The following is a 17,932-nucleotide window of genomic DNA, read 5'->3' as shown; positions in this document are numbered from 1 at the left end:
CTGTTGGTGCCCGGGGCTAGGCTGCCAGGGGTCCATCGCCGGAGAAAAATCTTTCGAGATCCTCAGCAACGGCCCTGGCCCGCTGGACGGCCCACTCCTGGTCCTCGGTTTCCTCGCTGAGGAGGGCGGCTTGCCACCTCTCAGCGAGGCGCCCCGCTTCAGAGGGTCCTGCTGTTATCTTCCCCCTTCCTCTTGGTCCTCCTTCTTCAGGGCGTTGACATTCCCAAAGTATATGGGCCATATCAGCCCGTTCGTGCTCGCACCACGGGCAGCCGGGCGACGGGTGCAGAGGGTGCAGACTTTTGGCATCGAGCACCACATGCACCACCTCTTTTGGCGAAAGAATATTCGCTTCGCAATGCCGGCAACATAGTTACAGCGCATGCGGTTAGATGAGAAAACGGCAAGCCTTTGGTTTGACGAGCATTGCTGAATGAACATTACACTTTCTACACTTTTGTTTAGCGCCCAGTACGTTCTTGCTTCGTGATCCACCTTGAAAGCAACACGACCAACATTCGCGCAAGCCAACTATCTAAACGTCATAGTAGATTGTGCGGGTTGCCCAACAACACCTGTCCTTTCTATGTCGTTTCTTCTTGCCGCTTCTCGCCGACGAGGCCGTTACGAGGTGTGTTGCAGTGCACAAGAAACAGTTCATAGTGGTCTTAAATTGTAAATGCGACAGTCAGCAGAAATAAATTATGATAATCGGCGTACAAATGATATAGGCTACAGTAGGCAGAATAATGTTCTACTCATTACAGTAGTTTTTCAAAATGTTTTTCAAAAGTTTTTGAAACCAGCTACGGGCTGTCCAGAGGGCCCACGATGTCGCTGAAGGGCTGGGCCTAACGGTGCGATCGTGGGGGCGCCCGCCTCGGCTTGAAAGAGTTGAGCCTCAGGACTTTTGTAAATAAAAGTTTTCACACACACGCGCATCACAAAACTACGTACTGTCCGTTTACAAGAATTTCGGACGTGGCTTCACTTTACATGTATTTCAGCAAATATTGCACCTCTTAGTAATGCTTCTTCCTTATGCAGCCCTATCATCAAGGTTCAAGCCCAAAAGATCCCCACGATGGCCTACGATCCACATCAGGGAATGTCAACGGCCATGCTTGAGCATTTCCTTAGCGTTACTCGTAAAAACGGATATCATTGTGTTTTTCCGGTAAGATTTTTTATAATACATTCTTCAAAACATCTGGCTCTGTACGTATAAGCTGATAGCACCTTTACAACGCTTGCAGAAACCAATGTAGCCCGGCTTCGCCTGCACATACGCGCTCGTGGTTCCCAGTTATTGCGACCTCCGAGATCAGAAGCTGATTACTTGTAGAGACATGCCTGCGACATGTGAAGCTGAAATCATGTGCGTGACCAGAAGACTATGTAAGGTATAAGGAGTCTTATGCAATCCCACTTCGTCATCCTTTCTCTAGCTGCCAAAAAAAAAGGTTTCCCTCAAATGTGATGTAGCGGCTTCTAAACAACCTCGGGTCGCACTGTAGGACTTGATTAGCAACTTAATCATGGCTCCGTTTAATCTGAAGAAATTCAGCGTGCTAGCGCAACACTTAAGGTCAATAACATTTTCTGTCGCATTAAATTCCGCTTTCATTACGCTGCACAGCTCGGCATTATTAGGCAATAATAATGCCCAACGTTAATGTTGAACCCTATTGCGTTAAAAACGTTAATTCCTGCAATATATTGCGAGCACTCTCAATGGAGCAAGCACCCGTGTTTGTAGAGCGCTCTCGGTGGCAGTCGACATTGTTCGGGGGTTTCTGATGAGGCGAGGATCGATCACAGCACCCCCAAAACTCAGCGCGATAGCACACTTTATTGACAGCCCGCTTTTCGCGTGAATGAATGCGAAAATGCTTCTTCGGTGAAAGACCTGGGCCTGGAATGGCGTCAGGAAACCGCAGAAAGCAGGTATTTTACCGGTATCTAAAGGCGCATGTATAGTCGGGCATTTCCAGTGGGTCAAGGAGCAACCGGCGAAGTTGTATATGTTACGCCGCTGACACCAAGTTCGCCTAGAGTTTGCGCCTGTATAGTTCGGCTCGTTGAACGTGGCACGCAGCAGCGCAATGATCAGCTATTGTCGCAGCGCATGTGCACAAGTGCGCGGCGAGCGAGCGCCTTGTGCTTGGCGAAAGCGCAAACTCCGCACGATCGTTTCAGTGCGTTCGAATATACAGGCCAGCATGCTCGTGGCCAGCACACCTACCCCACTATGCACTCTGAGCAAGCAGCTTTGGCGTGAGCTAAAAAATCTTGCATTCCCGCGCTCAAGCACACCGAACGCCGCCCGTCAAGCTGACTGCGCCGTACGCCGACTGCACCGTACGTAGCTAGCGCAAGATAGGGGCAATTGGAGATTAACAGAGAAAGGCCTTCGTCCTGCAGTGGACATAAATATTGGCTGATGAGGGTGATGATGATGTTTGCTTTGGGGACCTGCAGGCACAAACAAAAAGGCCGACGTTAATCCCAGTCCCCTGTCGATTTCTTTCCTTCAACATTCTGGAGGACAAAGAGATCCTGTCCTGTCGCTCGGCCAAATTAGTGGCCGCAAGTTCAAAGTCTTCATCGAAAATCTGCTATCTATTCTGCAAGCGATTGTATGATCGCAGTAAAGGCCAATACACTTCTTGGTACACGCGCATACGCAAACCGTGTGTTGTACGCTGTTATGATTTTATCCCCACCAGAAGAACAAGCATAAAAATAGTATGTTAGCCACGCTTCTGTTCCAAGTGGCTGTGTGCGTGTGTGTATACAAGGTATAGCAGCACAACTAATAATTTAGCATGGCACTTATCGCTGACTTGTGCAATCTGAAACTGACGACTGATTTGGTCATCCTAATTCTGCGCAACCTGCTCTTGGGAGCACCCCTTGATAACGTCATTTCATTTCAGAGACATACGGAGGGAGGGGGGCATGGCGGCCATCTGGATCGAGAAATCAAGCGACGTTCTATCTTAAAAGTGCTGTTTCATTGGTATATTTCCCAAGCAAATATAATAAGCAAAATAACCGGCGTTTTGCCAGAAGTAAATAAGTCAGATCGCAGCGCTATGGCGTAAGTTAATTTTAGGAACATCCTTTATTTGGCGCTGTTACGACTAAACTCAGTGGTGGAGCAATTCGTGTCACGTCGCCAAAGTCATGGCCAAATTCCAGACTTTTCAAGAACGCCGACCAAAGCGCAATCGTTGAAAAAATTCGTGGCGCTGCAACATCCTTATTGGGACGGATTATCAGCGAACCTGTTTATGCTGCACACATGGGCTGCAGACATTAGCAACTCATGCATTTTTTTCATACGTCACCACGTTGCGCCGACAAAAGCGCCGCCAAGGTAACCACTCACCACATCCACCTTCCGCTACCACTGCTGCAGCCGCGCGGGCACCTTCGACGCGCGTGACGATGTACCCACGGAAGCGCAGGTCACGTGCTCAGGCGCCGTCGCCGCAATCTTTTCCCTTCTCCGCCTACCTGTCTCCATTGTTGCAGTGCCGTCGCCATGGAGGAATGAAACAAAACCAGGAGGCAGCTTCACGTGATTGCACTAGCCTCGGCAAGCCAACCTGCTCTTAAGCCACCCCTCCCGCTCTCCGGGGCCTTGTGCGCGGTGGCTTTTGAGTAGGAATAGGCCCACAGGGTTGCCGGACCATTAGTGATCGTTTCGTTCGTGGTGGCGATTTGTAGCGCCTGCCGTCAAAGTCATCGACGCACGTAGGAATTATAACCCGTGGATTTCTGCTACCGCGCGCATCGTTCTTCGCTTCAAATGCGTTGCCTTGAAACGTGGAGAAAGACTATAAGCCAGACTCATGACGACATAAATTTCAAAGCATCAATTGCGCGTACCACCGCCGTCGGCTCAACTCCCTTAGCGCTCACTTTGTAGTCCAGGAATTGCAATTCGCGTAGCTCAAATATGCATTTTTCCTTGTTTGCTTTGAGATCTGCCTGTTGCAGAGGCTGCAACACTGCCTCCAGTCAATCTCGATGTTCTTCTACTCTTCGTACAATAAATATTATCCTCTCTCTCTCTCTCTCATTCGACGCTCCCAGGATGAGGATATCGTCTAAATAGGCGAAAACACCGGGCAGTCCGCGAGCAGATTATCCAGGAAGCGTTGCATTATAGATGGTGAGGCCGAAGCGCCGAATGGTAGACGATTCACTGCGTACAAGCGTGTAATTGGGTTGATAGTCAGCATCTCTCAACTGTTCTTATCGACGTGCAGCTGTTCAGAAGCCTGTGTCAAGTCAATCTTTGAAAAGGTATGTCCTCTTCGGAGAGTTGCAAGCAACTAAGCTGACGTTGGCAGAGGTTAAACAGTTGGCTTGATGCTTGTGTTTACTGTGCTCCTATAGTCCCCGCACAATCATAAGGATCCATTCTTCTTCCTCACAACGACCATTGGCGTCGCCCAGTCAGAGGCAGAGATTGACTCGATTATGCCTTGAGCCTGGAGTTTATCGAGTTCTCGACAGACGACATCTCGGAATGCAAATGGCACTTGCTAGCACTTCAAACATTTGCGTGTCGCGTCTTCAGCAAGGTCAATGCGTACAGGTGGCCCTGAATGTCCAGTGACAGCTTCATCGAACACCGCAGAGAATCTGGCTTATGTAGCGTCGAATGTTTTTGCCATGAGATTGTTCAGTCCATGCAACGTGATTCCCAGTTTTTCGAACCAATTACTTCCTAACAAGCTTGCTGCAACTCCTCCAGCCACGAGCAAGGGTAGCTGTGCTTTTCAGTTGTGGAAAGAAACATTGATAAGAAGGGAGCCTAGGATTCCCAAACATTCTCCCGAGTCGGTAGCGGTTGCCCGCGTTCTCTTAACACCGGGGCATCGTCAGACCAAAGTCGAGGGAACGTCGCGCCACTTAATATTGAAAACGCTGCTCCCAAGCCTAGTTCCATCTTGGCTGGCCGACCAGACAATCGTACTGTCATGACGAACTTAGCTGCAGTCGCCACCTCTTGACCCGTGAGAAAAACAGTAAAGATGCCATTTTGCTATTGCGCTAAAGCGTCGCCCTCCTCTAAACGATGGATTCCTTGGTACTTCTGTGGTTTATCCTTTTTCGACAGGCAAGCTTTCGCGATGCGACGCTTAGTGCGGCAGAAATGACACGTAGCAGTCTTGAAGATACATTTGTCGGTCTTATGATCTGCTAAGCATCGAAGCGCTGAGGTGCCTTGCTTGTAATGCACTCGCGAATATTCTGACGATATACATCAAAATTGTCGGCCTGTTGCTGAGTTCTTTTTATCTGTCTCTGCTGATCTCTTGCTGATTCAGCAGTCAAAACGAGCTAGTACGCTTTCTTAAACGTTACATTATCCTCAGCTAGCAACCGTTGTTGAAGATGAGAATAGTGGATCTCACATACCAATCTGTCTCGTAGGATAACTTCCAAAGGAAGCCTTGTACTCTCTGCTTGAGACTGTATTTCCGCGCTTCCGTCCAACGTATCAGGACCCACCGTCGTGGAGCCTATGTTGCCAAAGTTGCAGTCCTTTGCCAAAGTCTGGAGGGCTGTCACATAGTCTTTGACAGATTCATAAGGGAGCTGGTCCCCATTGTGGAAGCGATGTCGTCCAAGTAACTCGGAAGGCCAGGGGTCAAAGTGCTGGCTCAATTACTTGATTATGTCCGCCAAATCCACCTCACAGGGTTTTCGTGGTGCAACTAGGGTCCTCAGCGTCTCGTATGTCTGCTCGCCGCAGAGCGTGAGGAGAACCGCTCGATTCTTGGAAGATTCGACGATATCATTGGCTTCATAGTAGAATTCCAGGCGCTCTAGCCATGATGACCAGTTAGTGCCGGACACAAATTGTGGTATCTTGCCTTTAGGCATCGTCTTCAAGAAAAAAACGGCAAAGCTTGCAATAGGCCGTGCAAAGCTCGAGACAGGGCGAAGCTGGCCGATCGATTGCGTCATAACCTAAGAAATACCTGGCATAATGAAGCTCAACTCAGGCATAGCCAAGGCCGAAGCTAGCTGCTACCAAGCTAACGAGCCAGATGCGGAAGAAGACAACGACGCTCGAGCCAACGCTGATGATGATAGTTTCATGAAACGCGCGTGGGAGCAGTGGCACGAGCGCGTGCTGAGCACGAGTACAAGCGCTAACCGTAGGGCGCCAACGAGCCAGCTGCAGAAAAATACGACGACGGTCGAGCCAATGCCGATGAGGATAGTTTCGTGAAACGCGCGCGGAAGATGCACGAGCGCTTAGCGAGCACGAGTATAGGAGCGCTCACTGAGGGGTACCAACGAGCCAGCTGCAGAAGAAGACGACGACGGTCGAGACAATGCCGATGAGGATAGTTTCGTGAAACGCACGCGGAAGTTTCACGAGTGCGTACGGAGGACGAGTACGACGCAAGAAGAGGACGACGCTCGAGGCAATACTGATGATGATAATTTCTTGAGAAGGGCACTTTTTACGGCTGGCTTAAACAGCTTGACTGTTAAAACTTGCTTCGCGGGGCCTCTGTGCCTCATCGCCAGTATTGTAAAGTTCATTTTATTGTATTTTAGAACGCTGCCAATTTAGGCTGCGTGGTCACGAGCTCAGAGTCCTTGGTTGCCTACTTTGATGCTGTCTTCGCTCGCTCGTCGAAACGCTGATATATAATGCCCACCAAACATCGTGGGTTCGAATGACCTAAGTAGCTGTATATTCACTAACTGGGCCTTAACTAGCTTCACTTTAACGCCCAAGGTGCTGGGTTTGACTCCGACATAAGCTTGAGTGTTCGACTCACACACAAGGTCGTGGCTTCAAGTGCCTGAATTAACTCTATCCTAGTCAACACGATGACGACGTTGACCCTCTCTCCCGAGCATAGCGCGCGCCGTGCGCACGCCCTCCTTCACCTCTCCTTAACGTCCCATGTCAAGGAAACATGTACACGGCACGGTGAGGAGGCGAACCACACGGAAGTGGTTGCTAGGCAACGCGCGGCGACGCATCGCCAGGAGCAGTTTTGTTTGCACTACGCGGCGCAACGAAGAGCTTAAACAACTCTATTTTTAACATCATTAGCATGCACTCTAAACACCGATTTCATCGCCTTTCCTTGAGATTAACATGCATTATTTTGAAAGATTGTGTGGTACGACGGGAGAAGGCATTGAGCAGAATGACAGCGTCGATTGGGCTCGTCTGTCTTAACAATGGGCCGGCATGGCCTAAAATGTTGTCGGGATCTCCGGCTCGCCAGTCCATCGTTGTGCACAAGATGGGACGAATTTTTTCACACGGAAAATTAGTCGCTCCGGATCCTGGACTGTCTCTTAATCGCATCCACATGTTTTCGGGGGAGGGGGATATATCATAATTTCCCAAGTATTCCCCAAACGCGACGAACTGCCGTCGGCAGGCCGCTAGATTGCCTTCTCAATTTCTCGTATTCCTGAATCCGCCCCGAAAGGAGACCAGTCGTCCTTGAGGTGGTCCTCGCTGGTTGTTGGGCACAATTCCAGTTAATTACCCGACCTCTTCGTTCGCTAGAGCCTGGTACCTGTCTGCTGCTTAAGAGGCGAGCCATGTGGTGGTTCAGTACGTTACCTGACTAACATAACACAGACTAGACTGCTTCACACACTTTAATTCCTTCACTAACCTTGGCATGCGTTTGCCACGCCTACTATGTACGCTTATTCGGAAACCCCTGCAGCAGACGCAACCAAAGTGAGCTGAGTACATCTACCGCTTGCTTATCACGTGAGGGCCTAGTTCCCATCATCACATTAATGAAATTTTTTTTCTGAATAGGCTTCAAGATTGTCACGTGACGCTCCCTCTTAGTGTTTGTTTTTTCCTTCCTCCATGGCCGTCGCTAAAATCTTTCTCCTTCTCCCCTACCCGTCTCCATTCAAGCAGTACCGGCACCTCGGAAGCGCGTGACGTTATAATGGTTATAACCACGGAAGCGCCGACGCCATGGCCACACTCTGTCCCCCTCTCACCCTGCCCGTCTCTATTGTTGCAGCACTGTGGCCACACTGTTTCCCGCTCTTTCCACGAACGCGCCTGACGTTGTTACCACAGAAGTGCGCTGAGTCGTGCTCCCTAAGGGGCTGCATAAAATAGCGCCTCATCCTCTTCACAACCACAATCTCTCTCTCAAAGAAGTGTAGGCCACGTGCACAAAGCTCCCTTCCTGTGCACGATAGGGACGTAAGCAGCCCAGGCTGCCTCCCCAAGGAGTGCATGCAGTTCATGAATTTGTTTGCGCCTCCACACGTTCGTGTCGACGGCGTGGGAGACGTCAGTGATGTGTGTATGTGTGTGTACAGGTCAGTGCCTTTGTCTCCACTGCGCCAGTACCGGCTGGAAAATCCGTTGAATTGCTTACAATGTACCGAGTGACGGCCGCAAGCATGGGGATTGTCGGCTCCTTCTTCCTCCAAGGCGAGGACGTTTCGAAGAGGCTATAAAAGACGCCCCATCAATGGAATTTAGCTTTCACCACAAGCTTGAATCGTTTGTGTCACTCTCCTTCACGAAGCTTATAGCTGACTGCTTCGTAGTGATGTAATTAAATGTTCCTTGTTACTCGTCACATCGATCGTCTCACACGTTTTCCTGAGCCCGTTTCTTCTGACCAAGCTCCACACCTCTAGGACCACGCTACCTCTGCGGTGTTTCATTGCGGTTTTACGAGCACCGTTGCCATAACGTGGGTCTTATGTTCTGTTAAACCGGTAAATAAAGGGGATTTACTAAGGGTAGTCGATCCTCCATCCTGATTGTCCTACTATCATTAGTAAGTTGCCTTCTTCATCACCATCCTATATAGTGTAGCTGTCAGCAAGCGAACATTGTCGTTATTGTGCCATCATACGGTTGTCTTCGTCGTCTTCGTCCTCGGGCTTTCTCCATCCCACCGCAAGCACCGTTCTCATACGCTATTTAAAGAAGCTTGCAAAAAGAAGTACGCCCACTATACTGCTTTGCATGTATGTAGTAGTTAGTAGTGGCCGTTATTAGCAGTAGCCTCCGAGAGGCATACCGTGTGTTGTGCGCTCTTATTATTTGAATGCAGCAATTCGAACACGCATATATATATATATATATAGCAAGTTAGCCACGCTTCTGTTCCAACTGTCTGTCTTCCTGTATGCATACAAGATACAACAATGAAACTGTCACGAGCTGAAGGATAAGGAAAACAGGAGAGAGAAGAAGGAATAGGAAGAAAGCTGACGTGGCCTGGATGGAGCGAGGTGGCAAATGGGAGAACACCGCTAGAAGAGAAAGAAGAAGTCCGCTAGAAGACTGGGCGAAGAAGGCGGTGATTAATTGACGTCGTGATTGAAGAGTTAAGCAGGAGGAGGACACCAGTGGCCCTGCACCATTTGGGCTTGATTTTCCACACCCGCGGCTTTGCACTGTGGTCGCCAGCAAAGGTTTGGTCCGACGACAACAGCCCCGTCCTATGCTACGTGGACAACATCGCCCTCACCGACGACAACGCTCGACAAGCCAGGCCGATTCTATGGAGACAACAATCAGCAGAAATGCCAGCAATCCACCGGGCCATGCGAAAGAAATACACCAACTCAGACATGTAAGCGCCACACCGCACGTGACTTATTAGCACGTTTTAAGAAGGAGAGATCAAACTCAGTGTAACGATTTTTGTGGTTGTATATAGGTTTGACGTGGACTTATCGGTGTGGTACAATATAAATGAGTTTTGTCTGTCCTTGTTCGGATTCATGTCTCGTGCGCCGGTAGCCGTGACAAAATAGTGGCGAGCCTGCCAGGATCTTGATCGTTACGGTTATCCAGCAGCACGAGCCATGGATGTAGACAAGTTATCTAATGTGGCGGAAAAGACAGGTCTCAAGGGTGAAGAACTCACTAACTTCTTGCGTCATGAGAGGGCGGCGTCACGTAAGATGGCACGCGAAGAACATGAGAGGGGCGAACGACGAGCACAACTAAGTAAGGAAAAAGCACAGATAGAAAAGGAGATATTAGAACTGAAGTTACGACTAGCTGAATCAAATGCACCGAACTTAGCAGATGTAACGACTCGAATTAATAGCCCTCGGTCAGGGTTGGAAAAAGAGTGAATGGGCTACGGCTTTAAGTCCTTGTTTGTCAGGACAAGCACTGAGTGTGTATGGCAGAATGCCAACATCAGAATCATTGGACTATGGCAAGGTGAAAAGCACCCTACTACAGAGGTTTAGATTGACGGTGGAGGGATTGAGGGAGAACTTCAGAAGTGCAAAACCGTATGATGCGGAAACGGCGAAGCAGTTCGCATCGCGTATCGCTAGCTACTTCGACAGGTAGATAGACATGTCCAACACAGAAAAAAAACATACGTTGGAGTAAGAGATCGTGTAGTAACGAAGCAGTTCTTAACGTGCTGTAGTCCGAAGCTGTCAATTATTCTGAAGGAACGTAACTTAAAGAGTATAAGAGAATACACGACATTTGCCTACCGATTCATAGAAGCACAAGGCTTGAAAAACGTGGGGAGAATGATGGATGAGTGTTAGGATATGCAAGGGTTTCGTCGCAAAGAAAGGGCTGCCGGTGTAGAGAAAAGGCCCCCTCAAAGGTGTTTCCTCTGCAACCACCTGGTCCATCGAGCTGCAGACTGCAGAGTCGGAGCTGATCGCGGACAAGTGCAAGTATGTCAGATATGCCACAGGAAAGAACACACGGCTGTCGTGTGCAGAGCATATCAAGACAAGACAGCTTGTGCCGTATATTCAAAGGACCAACAGGATGGCATAATAGCTGGTTTCTATGACTGGAAGAGAACTAGTATTGAGGTCAAGCAAGAACAAAGGACAGATGAAGCAGGGCCGCATTTGCCAGTAGTTTATGGCGAGATAAAAGGAACACGGGTGTCGGTACTGCGAGATAGTGGCACAAATACAGTGCTGGTAAGAAGAAGCTTAGTGGATTATGCCGAATTCACTCGCGAGCAAACATTGGTAGTGATTGCGGACGGAATGACTACGTGGCTCCCAGAGGCCAGGGTTTTCGTGTCAACACCGTACTATACGGGTTTGGTGACAGCAAAATGCCCTGCAGAACCATTATATGACCGTATATTAGGGAAAGTGCCTGGAGTAAGGCGCGTTGATAAGCCCGACCCCCGGTGGCCGCCCATAAGGTCAAGGAGGCATGCATGTTCAATGATGAGCAAAGAGACAGATGAGATCGCCACTGAAGGTGACCATGACGCCGGGAACAATTATACGCCCCAAGGACGTCCATGCACCAAAGACAAGAAGTATGATATAGTTGCATTAGCGGTTCAGACGAGAGCGGCAAGGGCAAGCCTACCTCTACGCCCGTTGAAGGTACCTAGTATTAAAATCCTAGATGTCACTCCTGCCGACCTTGCCAAGGAACAGAAAGAAGATGAATCCATCAGCAAGTGCTTTGAAAAAGTGTTGACCCCATTCAAAAGTAAGAGATGCCGCACTTCATTTGAGTTTGAGATGCGGGATATTATTTCAATGTTGTCTATTCACGTCGATAAGGGAATGCTTGCAACTGGTAGTGCTTAAAACGCTGCGGACCGCTGTATTGAACCTTGAACACGTTGGTATAATGGCTTTGTACCAAGAAGTGAAAAGAACGACAGCAAAAATAACACAAGAGTTGGTTTTTTTTTTTTTGGCCTGGAGTACACAGTGGCACGAAGAGATATGTAAGGTCATTCGACCAATGTCAAAGAACCATTCCGAAAGGTAGAGTACGACGAGTACAATTAGGGATGATGATAACTATTGACACGCCGTTTCAGAGAATAGCCACTAATATTCGCCGGAGCATTTGGCTGCTCTGGAAGCGTTGTTTCAGAAAATAAGGAATGCAGGACTGACAGTCAAACGCACTAAGTGTAAAATGTGTTTCGAAACAGTTTCTTTCTCAAGACTTAAGTTAAGGATGGGGCATATTGCAACAAACGAGGACGTTATGAATAAAATACAAGCCGCACAGCGGCCAACTACAAAGAAAGAGGTCCAGTAATCTCAGGGATGAACTTGATACTACAGGAAATTCATTCCTAATTATGCAGCTCTGGTCGACCTGTTAGTAGAATTGACAAAAAGGAGCAGCTAACACTGTGCGCTGGGCAGCAGTGCATGAAACCGTATTCGCAGTTCTGAAACAACGCATGTCAGAACCTCCTGTGCTGTTGGCACAAAACATGAAAAAGGAGTTTGTACTCCGGACAGACGCATCCCGTAAGGCACTCGGAGCAGTTTTGATGCAAGAGGAAGGCGGAATAATGCACCCGGTATGGCGTACTAATAAAAGATTAGGTGAAGCGGAAAGAAATTACTCGACCATCGAAAAGGAATGTCTGGCGGTAGTGTGGGCATTGAAAAATTCCACATATGTCTATACGGGGCACATGTTCGTCAGCAGAAAGACCACCAACCCTTAGAATATCTAATGAAAGCCAAGTTCTCAAACAGCAGCCTGGTGCTCTGGAGTTGAAGCCTACAGGAGTGTAGCTTCCATGTAGTATATATAAAAGGTGGAGATAAGGTGGGAGTAGATTGCTTAATTCGCCTGGTGTGAAGACAGTAATATGAAATGCTTTGATTGAACATGTTTGTCATGTGTGCCGACAGTGAAAGGTAGATGAATTAAAAGTGAACTGAACTATACTATGAGGCGTGTTGATTATGCACATGTACATAAAATAGGTGGGATTTGGTTACGCAGACAAATTTTTAACTCATGTGTAGATACATTTGAATGAGAAAGAAAGATGTGCGAAATAGGTGATTGTAATATTGGACATGTGAAGTACAAGAGCAATGTGAATTCAATCTAAAAGGTGCTGAGTTCACTTTCAACTCATCTACAATTCACTGTCGGCACAGGTCACAAACATGTTCAATAAAAGCATTTCATATTACTGTCTTCACATCAGGCGAACTAAGCAATCCACTCCAACGTTATCTCCGCCCTATATATATCTGGTCTGTGTGGTGTGGTGCTCATGGTGATTATTACAATGGTGATTACGTAGACATTACCCCAAACAATGATGGTGAAGCAGTTTTTTTGGAAAACTCTTTTAATGAGAGCGCGTTGTCATGAGCCAAAGGAGAAGAAAAAGAAGGAGAGAAAAGAAGGAAGAGGAAGGAGGCTGACGTGGCCTGGAAAGAGTGAGGTGGCAAATGGCAGAACACCGCTAGAAGAGAAGAAAGAAGTCCGCTAGAAGACTGGGCGAAGAAAGCGGTGAATCAGTGACGTCGAGATTGTAGAGTTGAGCAGGAGGAGCACACCAGTGACCCTGCACCAGTCGGGCTTGATCCTCCACGCCCGCGGCTGTGCACCGTGGTCGCCAGCAAAGCTTTGGTCCGAGGAGAACCGCCCGTCCTATGCTACGGGGACCACCTCGCCCATACCGACGACAACGCATGACAAGCCAGGCCGATTCTACGGAGACAACCCTCAGCAGAGATGCCAGCATACCACCAGGCCATGCGAAAGAAATACACCAACTCAGACATGTAAGCGCCACGCCGCACGTGACCTACTGGGACGTTTTAAGAAGAAGAGATCAAACTCAGTGTAACGATTTTTGCGGTTGTATATAGGTTTGACGTGGACTTACAGGTGGGGCACATTATAAATGTGTTTTGTGTGTCTTTGTCCGGATTCACATCTCGTGCGCCGGTAACTGTGACAATAACTAATACTATCATTCTGCTCTCATAGCCGACCTGCGCAATCTGCAGCTCGTGACAGATTTCATCATCTTAATTCTGCACAATTTTATTGTTTCCGTAGTATGGGTGGAAATTGCCACTCCCCTACGATGTTATACGCGACGACCTGAGAGCCCCCTTCTTTATCGGATGGACATTTCGGGCCTTCTTTTACTTTGCTGGCATGTGAGTATATTTTGAAGCTTTATTGTTTTGTATATTGCACTCGAAGAACGCTAAGTTTAATCGAGCAGTACGAAAAAGTTCTTCACATACGTTTATATTTAGGGAAAACATCATATTGTCCCCTAATAGGCCTGCTCCGGCACAGATGAAAGCTAATCAGCCAGGACATGATTTATTTTTTTCATGTTTGTTTAATGTACACTCATTGAATATTGGCATTACAGACCGATGTGGATGACTTCCGTTATACAGTACTGCAGAAATTGCAGCTCGGAAACTTTGGTGGTCAGGATTATTGACGATTGAGGCGGGAAGGTTATTCCATTCGGTGGCTGTCGTCGGCAGGAGAGATTTAAACTGATGGTCCATGCGTGAGGAGATGTGAGAAGCGGCAGCCAACATGTCATGTTTAGACTGTTGATTTGTGAAGTATATCTTTAGGGAAACACATAGGCGGTTAATATGCATTTTACATACAATGTTGGTAGATCGAGTACAGCTTCTATCGCAGAAAGATTTGCAGTGCGGAAATAATACGTATATACTGGCAGAGCGGTTATAACTGCTTCCGAGTAAATATGTTAGGTGTTTGTGAATCCCAGATTGATGAGGCATACTTTAGTTAGTATCTTACAAGCGATTTGTATATTGTTAGTTTAGGTGAAACAGGAGCATGAGTAATATTGCGACGGAGCAACCCAAGTGCGCCGTTAGCAATATGAGAAACGTACTCAGCGTGTGCCTGCCTTGAGAAATTGTTCTTATGTGAATGCATAAATATATATGTATAAGAAGTGACTGGAGAGAGTATTAAATTGATAATATTTTATGGAAATGATCTAGCGGTGTTGCAACGCGAAACTTTATCATATTACTTTTCGTAATGTTATTTCATTCACCAATAATTGTGCCAAGACGACATATGATAAAATCTCTCTGAAGTTTTATATAATCTGCAGGGTAAGTTACCTCGCCTAAATTACGCAGTCATGGGCGAACAAACGAATGGTAAAAGAAACAATGTTAGGAAGATTGTTGTTACGCTGCGAAAGTCACATATGCAGGCGTACTTACAATATATACTAGAGAGGCAACGATACATAAACAAGATGGCTGCTGAGACCCATTCTACCTCTACAGACCAAATCGTCTTCTTCGGACTGGCGCTACTCTTTGTGGTTGCGCGGAAACATAACCTCCGCCTGGAAAGGCTCTGTCTCGGCGCTAACTAAAAGGGGGGAGAATTAGCGGCAAAGTAGATTTCAGCCGGGACAGATGCGCAACGTCACAGGTGACACGTGAGTTTAGTGGAGTGATCCCATAGGTCACATCGCCAAGCTGACGCAATACCTTGTAGGGCCGTGTGTAGCGCGTCAACAGCTTTTCAGACAAGCTGACTAGGCGACAAGGTGTCTATAGGAGCACAATGAAGCCAAGTCGAACGTCCTGATGTCGGCTGTAATACCGGAACTTTAGTGCGTCCTGAGACCCAGTGAGCCGGGAGCCGGTAATCTGGAGTGCCGTGTGAGCCGGGCGAATCCGCCTTGAGCATATTCAGTGGGAGTGTTCGTCGAGGAAGCAAGCGGTGGTGTTAAATGGCAAAGTAGGGTGGCGGACAAACAGAATGTAAAAGGGTGAAAAGCCAGTGGTCTCGTGACGGAACGAATTATAGGCGAACGTGTCGAAGGGTAACGTGCTGTCCCAATCACTATGGTTGTCAGAAACGCACATACAATGCATTTCCGTGAAAGTGCGATTGAGCCGCTCCCTGAATCCGTTAGTCTGCGTGTTGTAGGCGGTGGAAAGCTTGTGCTCGGCTAAACAATATGGAAGTATGTCGTCAAGAACGCGCCACAAGAAGGTGCGGCCGCCATCAATGAGCAGCTGCCGGAGTGTCCAATTATGGAAAATGACGTCATGTAAAAGGAAATTCGCAACCTCAGTTTCACAGCTTGTTCGCAAAGTTCCCGCGGTCGCGTACCGGGTGGCGTAATCAGTCGAGACAACGAACCACTTATTGGCAAATTTTCACGTCGGAGAAGGGTCGAGAAGATCGAGACCGATGCGAAAAAATTGTTCGGAGGGCACATCGATGGGGTGAAGGCGCCTAGCGCGCAGCACAGCAGTTTTTTTTTTTTTTTTTGCAGCGCTAACAGAGTGCACAGGCTGCAACATGGCGCTGCACAGAGTGGTACAGGCCTGGCAGAAACGCCGAGGTGGCTTGCAGTGGGGGCGTCATGCAACTGCTCAAGAACAAAGACCCGGAGATGGCGTGCTACAACTAGTAAAAATTCTGGTCCTTCAGGACGTACTCTGGGATGGCAGAGAACGTCGTCGCGGAGCACGAACATGCGCAGCGGGTGCCCCGAGTGTCCATACTTGAGACGATCGATAAGACTACTTAAGCAGTCATCACGCCGTCGTTCAGTGGAGATCTCGCGCAGATCAGAAATGGCTATTTCTGATCAATGGCCATGCTCCATTTCTTCCGCTTAATGTCAACTATAATATCGCCTATAACCGTTTGTTCTCTGATCCACACCGCTCTCTTCCTGTCTCTTAACGTTAGGCCTAACATTTTTCGTTCCATTGGTCTTTATGCGGTCCTTAACTTGTTTTCAAGCATCTTTGTTAACCTCCAAATTTCTGCCCCATATGTTAGCACCGGTAGAATGCAATGATTCTACACGTTTATTTTCAACGACAGGGGTAAGCCCCCAGTCAGGATTTGGCAATGCCTGCAGCAGGCACTCCAATCCAATTTTATTTTTCTGTAAATTTCTTTCTCATGATCAGGGTCCCCTGTCAGTAATTGGCCTAGATAAACATACTCCTTTACAGACTCTAGAGGCTGACTGGCGATCCTGAATTCTTATTTCCTTGCCAGGCTATTGAACCTTATCTTTGCCTTCCGCATGTTAATCTTCAACCCTACTATTGCACTCTCTGGGTTAAGGTCCTCAATCATTTGCTGTTTTCGTCCCCATTGTTGCTGACTATGACAACGTTATCTCCAAACCGAAGGTTGCGGAGATATTCGCCATTGATCCTCACTGTTAAGCCTTCCCAATCAAAGAGCTTGAGTACTTCTTCTAAGCACGCAGTGAATAGCATTGGAGAGATTGTGTCTCCTTGCCTCACCCCTTCCTTGATAGGTTACTCTCTACTTTTCTTGTGGAGAACCAAGGTAGCTGTAGAATGTCACCAAAATTGCTGATGATATTATCGTCCTTATCTGTCAGTGCATACATTTTGCCTTGTCCTATGCCAAGTTTTGCCAAGATACAGAAGTCGCCGCAAAATATAGCGGTATTTAGGACAGGATAGAACTGTGCATCTACAAAATTGCATCAAGTTCCATATAATAAAATATGCAGCAGCACTACTGGCGCTGTCTAAGCATGCGTGTTTCAGTTTGCCCACCCCGAAATTTCCAGTTGGCTCACCCCCAAATTTCAGTTGGCCGACCACCAAATTTCAGTTTTCCCACCACCAAATTTCATGTAGGCCCACTCCCAAATTTCAAGTAGGGGTACCCCCCAATTTCAGATAGCCTACCCCCAAATCTAAGTTGTGCAACCCCCAAACAAGGTTGGCCAAACCGTACAGTTGGCTTTTCTATGCACTTACCGTGGAGCCCTATGTATCCCATTGGGTATGCATAGCTCTAATCATATGGGAATTCTCTCTGATCAAATTTATTTATTTTTTTGTTTCAATTGTTCCTTATTTCTTAGAAAGCTTCCATTCATCCACATTTACACTATTCAAACGATGAAATGTCTTAACTTCGTAAATTACGCATATGGAGTAGATACAGCATTAGACTTTTCACATGTCGGTCAGATTATGCTGGGGTACTTACAAAAGGATGCTTACGCATTAAAACAGCGCCTGCTCCTTACTTCCTACAAACATTATGGCGGAAATGCAGCCGGTACAGGTTCCGATACGGCCAAGTGAACTCAAAGCTAGA

At 47.7% G+C, this 17,932-nt stretch overlaps 1 long non-coding RNA gene across 1 annotated transcript in view; it reads left to right on the top strand.

Moving 5' to 3' along the window:
* The window catches only part of LOC125946850 (uncharacterized), a 35,382-nt gene extending 21,449 nt beyond the window's left edge, over positions 1–13,933 (top strand). The window contains exons 2-3 of the long non-coding RNA XR_007467925.1: positions 1,048–1,177; positions 13,853–13,933. This is a non-coding gene — a long non-coding RNA (uncharacterized LOC125946850). The remainder of the gene's footprint in view (positions 1–1,047; positions 1,178–13,852) is intronic.
* The last annotated feature ends 3,999 nt before the right edge of the window (positions 13,934–17,932 follow it).

The sequence above is a fragment of the Dermacentor silvarum genome, chromosome 7 (assembly GCF_013339745.2).
Source record: "Dermacentor silvarum isolate Dsil-2018 chromosome 7, BIME_Dsil_1.4, whole genome shotgun sequence".
In the NCBI taxonomy this organism is placed as follows: domain Eukaryota; kingdom Metazoa; phylum Arthropoda; class Arachnida; order Ixodida; family Ixodidae; genus Dermacentor; species Dermacentor silvarum.
This window is presented reverse-complemented; position numbering and strand designations above follow the sequence as displayed.